This window comes from Engystomops pustulosus, unplaced genomic scaffold (genome assembly GCF_040894005.1).
Source record: "Engystomops pustulosus unplaced genomic scaffold, aEngPut4.maternal MAT_SCAFFOLD_125, whole genome shotgun sequence".
Classification (NCBI taxonomy): Eukaryota; Metazoa; Chordata; class Amphibia; order Anura; family Leptodactylidae; genus Engystomops; species Engystomops pustulosus.
Genome location: NW_027285006.1, coordinates 133,108 through 140,843, shown reverse-complemented (window position 1 = coordinate 140,843; position 7,736 = coordinate 133,108). Strand labels below are relative to the sequence as shown.

General features: G+C 43.4%; 1 long non-coding RNA gene across 2 annotated transcripts in view; it reads left to right on the top strand.

The window, feature by feature from the left end:
• The window catches only part of LOC140108401 (uncharacterized), a 43,733-nt gene extending 39,043 nt beyond the window's left edge, over positions 1-4,690 (top strand). For both annotated transcript variants that reach the window (XR_011851057.1, XR_011851056.1), the window contains one exon: positions 4,630-4,690. This is a non-coding gene — a long non-coding RNA (uncharacterized lncRNA). The remainder of the gene's footprint in view (positions 1-4,629) is intronic.
• Positions 4,691-7,736: the final 3,046 nt, after the last annotated feature.

The following is a 7,736-nucleotide window of genomic DNA, read 5'->3' as shown; positions in this document are numbered from 1 at the left end:
TCGTCACAGCCTTGGTGTCTAGGAGCGGAGTTATTTTCTTAAAGGGATCCTGGGTCACGCACTTACACTTAATGTTTCCATAGAATGGTTAATTCCCAAACTACTTTTATAATCAACATTTCTGTTTCCTCTCAGTTTTAATATGTAAAAGTAAAACTGACTTCCAGAAGAGAAGATCAGGTCCTGGGGGTGTCTGTCATACGGCTGCACTCATCATCATTATCTGCTCTCCTCTCTGCTCGCGCTCTCCCTCCTCCCCCTCCATCATGCAGCCATTGGCTGACCGTGTGCTGCTAGCCAATCCCTGCCAGCTCCTGTCTGCAGGAGGGAGGGTGGGACTGAGACCAGAGACCCGGGAGGAGATAATGATGATGAAGCAGGGGCTCTGCTCCCATGACTCGATGCCATCTGCTTTTTGTTATTTATATTTCACCTTCATGAATGCGGAGACTCTTCTTAACCTATTGGTTTGTGCGCCAATTCATTAACCCCTTGCGCCACAATCTTACATCCCACTGAATATTATAGCAGAGGGTGTCAGAGAAAAGGCAACCACGACACAATAGTGGTGTAAGAACATAATAATAATCATTCTTTATGTATATAGCGCACACAGATTCCGCAGCGCTGCACAGAGCTGTCTCATCAGTCCCTGTCCCCATTGGGGCTCACAATGTAATCACCTACCAGTATGTATGGAGTGTGGGAGGAAACCGGAGGACCCGGAGGAAACCCACGCTAACATGGAGAGAACATACAAACTCTTTGCAGATGTTGATCCCGGGACTTAAACCCAGATCCTCAGGAATCAGTAAAATACTGGCCAGTGTGAACACACCCATAGAAACCAATGGATTGTGAGGCGTCCGAGGAAAACGCTGAAACACAGACGTGAAATACAGCGCAAATGTGAAAGAGCCCTAAGGCCAGATGATGCCTCGTAACGTTTGGCCTTCTGCATCACAATCACTTCCCCATGTGACCGACCATATGAAAATATATCAGTAGAACAATTAAATGTTCCCAAGTACCTCCAGCACCTCAAGTACCACCAGCACCTCATCTACCTCCAGAACCTCAAGTATCTCCAGCACCTCATCTACCTCCAGAACCTCAAGTATCACCAGCACCTCATCTACCTCCAGAACCTCAAGTATCACCAGCACCTCATCTACCTCCAGCACCTCAAGTACCTCTAGCACCTCAAGTACTTCCAGCACCTCAAGTACCTCCAACACCTCAAGTACCTCCTGCACCTCATCTACCTCCTGCACCTCATCTACCTCCAACACCTCAAGTACCACCAGCACCTCATCTACCTTCACCAACTCAAGTATCTCCAGCACCTCATCTACCTTCACCAACTCAAGTACCACCAGCACCTCATCTACCTTCACCAACTCAAGTACCACCAGCACCTCATCTACCTTCACCAACTCAAGTATCTCCAGCACCTCATCTACCTTCACCAACTCAAGTATCACCAGCACCTCATCTACCTTCACCAACTCAAGTATCTCCAGCACCTCATCTACCTCCAGCACCTCAAATATCTCCAGCACCTCATCTACCATCACCAACTCGAATACCTCCAGCACCTCATCTACCTTCACCACCTCAAGTATCTCCAGCACCTCATCTACCTTCACCAACTCAAGTATCTCCAGCACCTCATCTACCTTCACCAACTCAAGTATCTCCAGCACCTCATCTACCTTCACCAACTCAAGTATCTCCAGCACCTCATCTACCTCCAGCACCTCAAGTATCTCCAGCACCTCATCTACCTTCACCAACTCGAGTACCTCCAGCACCTCATCTACCTTCACCACCTCAAGTATCTCCAGCACCTCATCTACCTTCACCAACTCAAGTACCACCAGCACCTCATCTACCTTCACCAACTCAAGTACCACCAGCACCTCGTCTACCTTCACCAACTCAAGTATCACCAGCACCTCATCTACCTTCACCCACTCAAGTACCTCCTGCACCTCAAGTACTTCCAGAACCTCAAGTACCACCAGCACCTCATCTACCTTCACCAACTCAAGTATCTCCAGCACCTCATCTACCTTCACCAACTCAAGTATCACCAGCACCTCATCTACCTTCACCAACTCAAGTATCTCCAGCACCTCATCTACCTCCAGCACCTCAAGTATCTCCAGCACCTCATCTACCTTCACCAACTCGAGTACCTCCAGCACCTCATCTACCTTCACCAACTCAAGTATCTCCAGCACCTCATCTACCTCCAGCACCTCAAGTATCTCCAGCACCTCATCTACCTTCACCAACTCAAGTATCTCCAGCACCTCATCTACCTTCTATGGATAGGAATATGGGGGGCAGGAGGGATGGATCAGTCAGTACATAGAACATGCAGGGGAAGTCCCTGACGCTTCCACAATGATGACTCTTGTTGAAGAATCAGACAAGCTACAGGTCAGGGGATTTTTTTTCATGTAAAATGTTTTAAGGAGATTGTGGAGTGTTCCCGGATGGGAGGGCTGTCATCTGCATGTCCTTTACACAAACTCAACTGGACCCGTCACCATCCTGATTGGTATGTATTGTGCTCATGCTCAATGAGACGCCCCTCACATTCTTCCGAGCACTGACGTGTTTGAACCTATGAAGACTCTTTTGTTGGCGCCCAAGTCCCAGAGAGGAGACACAATGCAAATCTCTGGAGTCGCCGGCTGATGGCGTGACTGGTGGAGAGGTAGGTGCTCTTATGGTTACTCATCTTTCACAATCTGGGTCAGACTGTTCTGCTCAATGACATCATCGTACATAATTATGGTCCATGGACTAATGGGCGGACACAGGTTCCCACCAATTATGACGTCATCTGCTCGCATTGTGCAATGTGTCACCGTGTGTCAGGATTACAGCGTCAGACACGTCCCAACAAAGAGGAGACACCGAAACATTTCCTCATCACATGACAGAGATGTGACACCCAAAAAGCCAAGAGACGCAACATCATTCACCAAAACCAATGACTTATACACACAGAAAGGAATAATCACAAGTACCATAAAGCACAATAAGAAGGAGAACCCAGGACAGAGGGGCAGAGTGCTAATAATGGGCGTGTATCACAGGGGTCACCAAAAAAGCTACTTATATAATATCTGTTCCATGTCAAGGATGACAATGGTTACCGGGAATCGGAGGTGAAAGAATCCCTTCCCCTATAGAAGAGGTTCACCGCGCTCCATGTGTAATATGAAATGTAGGGTCTCTTCCTGAACCGCTCCTCGGAGTCCTACACCTTCTAGAATTCCCATGCCTACTGCAATACATAGGACAAACTCCGGAGTAAGACAAAAGACGGTTTTATTAACTAGTGACACAGTGGGGGACATCACTAAGGGCCTGATTCACGTTTTTTTACGACGTGTTCCCGAATATTAGTTTTCCCTGAATTTCCCCGGGATTTTGGCACATCGGGCCGGCATGCATGCGATGGAAATCCGCGGGGGCGTGTCAGCACTTACCGCCGATCGCGACAGGACCGGGTAGGATTGCTTTCTTTCGGAAAAATTAGATAGAGCTTATCAAAAGAGAGAATTTTGGGATTTACAATCTTAACGCCACGTGCCCATACGGTCTAAATGTAAGTCGCCAGTTTTCCGCTATAGGGCTATTATTACACCCTCCCTCCCTATATCCAGCCTTCAGGATAGCATTACTGTACCTGATGCCACGGAAACTGCCACCGACAGGAAACAAGAGGATTAATCCTGGATCCCAACAGGAAAATGCTGCAGCTTTATCTGTTAACCTCCAACAAAGGTAACTCAGCAACAGGGGCGCAACCAGGAGAGGCTGGGCCCCACAGCACGTTTCTGCATGGGGCCCCTTCCCCTTAATATATATTTTATTGGACCCCTCGGATAACGCCAGCAGACACTGGCTCCAAGTACAATAGGAACGCTTGGACCGCGCTCACAGCAGTCCGGTGTATTCATGAGGAGACGGTCCGAGGCGCTGCCTCTTCACCCGACCCCCCCCCCCCCCCCCATAGACCGGCGGGCACTGCCCAGCTTCATGCCACGTAGTCCTAGAAAATATTTGTTACATGCGTTTGCTAAATAAATGTCTTTAAATGAACAATAATAACGATGCTAAACACTGATGTGTCATGAAATAAGCTCCGCTCTGTCCAATTTTTTATGATATTTCCTACCTATCCTCATATTTATAAAAAATTCTCCTCCAAAGTCACGTGACTATGAGCAGAGAAGAGTCAACAAACAAGAGATAAGTCAAGTTTATAGGCAGCCGGGAAGCGTCACTTCAGACATTGCTTCTATAGCACCTACAAACATGCTGCTGGTGTCATGTTAAAGATAATAATCTCACCTTTTAGATGGCATCAGGTTTGTACATCTACAGCTAAAGAGAAATCTGCCACAGCTGTTCTGTAGCTCACACAAACACAAGCCTGGTGCCATCAGGAAGATAGATAGCTGCGGAATCATGGGGAACATAAACGAGGGAATTCTAGAAAGGAAGCTTCATACCCGACCTGCGGGGCAGATTAATGGGGTAAAACCTGGTGACTTGTCCCTTAATGATGTCCTTTACAATGTCCGGCCTCTTGTCTCTCTACAGATGTTGTTTCTTGAATCTCATTGGAAGAGAAGAAGGAGCAGTGAGTACAATTCTCCAGGCTCAGGGCTCAGCGAGACAGAGACCAACAAAATAAAGAGAAGTAAAAGAGACTTTTTACATTGGATTTTACAGTCTAGAATCTGCTCAAACAAGAAAGGAGGAGGGACAAGCGATCAGTACGAGGAGGTGAGGAGTTTTCTACAGAAATACACAGTGGCTTAGTGGTTTGCACTACAGCCTTGCAGCACGGTGGCTCAGTGGGTAGTATTACAGCCTTGCAGAACAGTGGCTCAGTGGTTAGCACTACAGCCTTGTAGCACTGTAGCTCAGTAGTTAGCACTACAGCCTTGCAGCACGGTGGCTCAGTGGGTAGTATTACAGCCTTGCAGAACAGTGGCTCAGTGGTTAGCACTACAGCCTTGCAGCGCGGTGGCTTAGTGCTTAGCGTTACAGCCTTGCAGCACGGTGGCTCAGTGCTTAGCATTACAGCCTTGCAGCACGGTGGCTTGGGGGTTAGCATTACAGCCATGCAGCACGGAGGCTCAGTGGGTAGCATTACAGCCTTGCAGCACAGTGGCTCATTGGGTAGCATTACAGCCTTGCAGCACAGTGGCTCAGTGGGTAGCATTACAGCCTTGCAGCACAGTGGCTCAGTGGGTAGCATTACAGCCTTGCAGCACAGTGGCTCAGTGGGTACCATTACAGCCTTGCAGCACAGTGGCTCAGTGGGTAGCATTACAGCCTTGCAGCACTGTAGCTCAGTGGTTAGCACTACAGCCTTGCAGCACGGTGGCTCAGTGGTTAGCACTACAGCCTTGCAGCACGGTGGCTCAGTGGTTAGCACTACAGCCTTGCAGCACAGTGGCTCAGTGGGTAGCATTACAGCCTTGCAGCACGGTGGCTCAGTGGGTAGAACTGAGTCAGGGGTCAACATCTGCAAAGAGTTTGCATGTTCTCACCGTGTTTATGTGGGTTTCCTCCAGTTTCCTCCCACACTCCATACACACTAGTAGGATGATTAGCTTGTGAGCCCCAATGGGGACAGGGACTGATGTGACAATCTCTGTGCAGCGCTGCGGTATCTGTGTGCGCTATAACGGAATTATTACTATTTTATATCATCCGATTGTACTTAAAAACAAATAATCTCCTTCCAATCCTGGAGCAGAGTAACATCACAACGCCCCAGACCCCAGGACCAGAGGAAATTCTCCGACCCCTGAAAGGTTGTGGCTTTATTCTTCAATTGTGGTTTCATGTTTGTAAAATCTTATGTAGATAATCATGGATTCCATAATATATATATCTCGTATACAGCCCCTATATACTATATATATCATATACAGCCCTCCTATATAATATATATATCATATACATCCCTCCTATATACTATATATATCATATACAGCTCTCCTATATAATATATATATATCATATACAGCCCTCCTATATACTATATATATATCATATACAGCCCTACTATATACTATATATATCATATACAGCTCTCCTATATACTATATATATATCGTATACAGCCCTCCTACATAATATATATATATCGTATACAGCCCCTATATACTATATATATCATATACAGCTCTCCTATATACTATATATATCATATACATCCTCCTATATACTATATATATCATATACAGCTCTCCTATATACTATATATATCATATACAGCTCTCCTATATACTATATATATCTATACAGCCCTACTATATACGATATATATCATATACAGCTCTCCTATATACTATATATATATCGTATACAGCCCTCCTATATAATATATATATATATATATATATATCGTATACAGCCCTCCTATATACTATATATATCATATACAGCCCTCCTATATACTATATATATCATATACAGCCCTCCTATATACTATATATACATATCATATACAGCCCTCCTATATACTATTATATATCATATACAGCCCCCTATATACTTATATACATATCGTATACAGCCCTCCTCCCTCCTATATAATATATATATATATATATATATATCGTATACAGCCCTCCTATATACTATATATATCATATACAGCCCTCCTATATACTATATATATCATATACAGCCCTCCTATATACTATATATACATATCATATACAGCCCTCCTATATACTATATATATCATATACAGCCCTCCTATATACTATATATACATATCGTATACAGCCCTCCTATATAATATATATATATATATATCGTATACAGCCCTCCTATATACTATATATCTCGTATACAGCCCTCCTATATACTATATATATATCATATACAGCCCTCCTATATACTATATATATATCATATACAGCCCTCCTATATACTATATATATATATATCATATACAGCCCTCCTATATACTATATATCATATACAGCCCTCATATATACTATATATACCGTACACAGCCCTCCTATATACTATATATATCATATACAGCTCTCCTATATACTATATATATCCTATACAGCTCTCCTATATACTATATATATCATATACAGCTCTCCTCTATACTATATATATCATATACAGCCCTCCTATATACTATATATATCATATACAGCTCTCCTATATAATATATATATCGTATACAGCCCTCCTATATACTATATATATCATATACAGCCCTCCTATATACTATATATATCATATACAGCCCTCCTATATAATATATATATATATATATATATCGTATACAGCACTCCTATATACTATATATCTCGTATACAGCCCTCCTATATACTAAATATATATCATATACAGCCCTCCTATATACTATATATATATCATATACAGCCCTCCTATATACTATATATATATCATATACAGCCCTCCTATATACTATATATATCATATACAGCCCTCATATATACTATATATACCGTACACAGCCCTCCTATATACTATATATTGTACACAGCCCTCCTATATTATATATATATCATATACAGCCCTCCTATATACTATATATTGTACACAGCCCTCCTATATAATATATATCATACACAGTCCTCCTGTATACTATATATATATCGTATACAGCCCTCCTACATAATATATATATATCGTACACA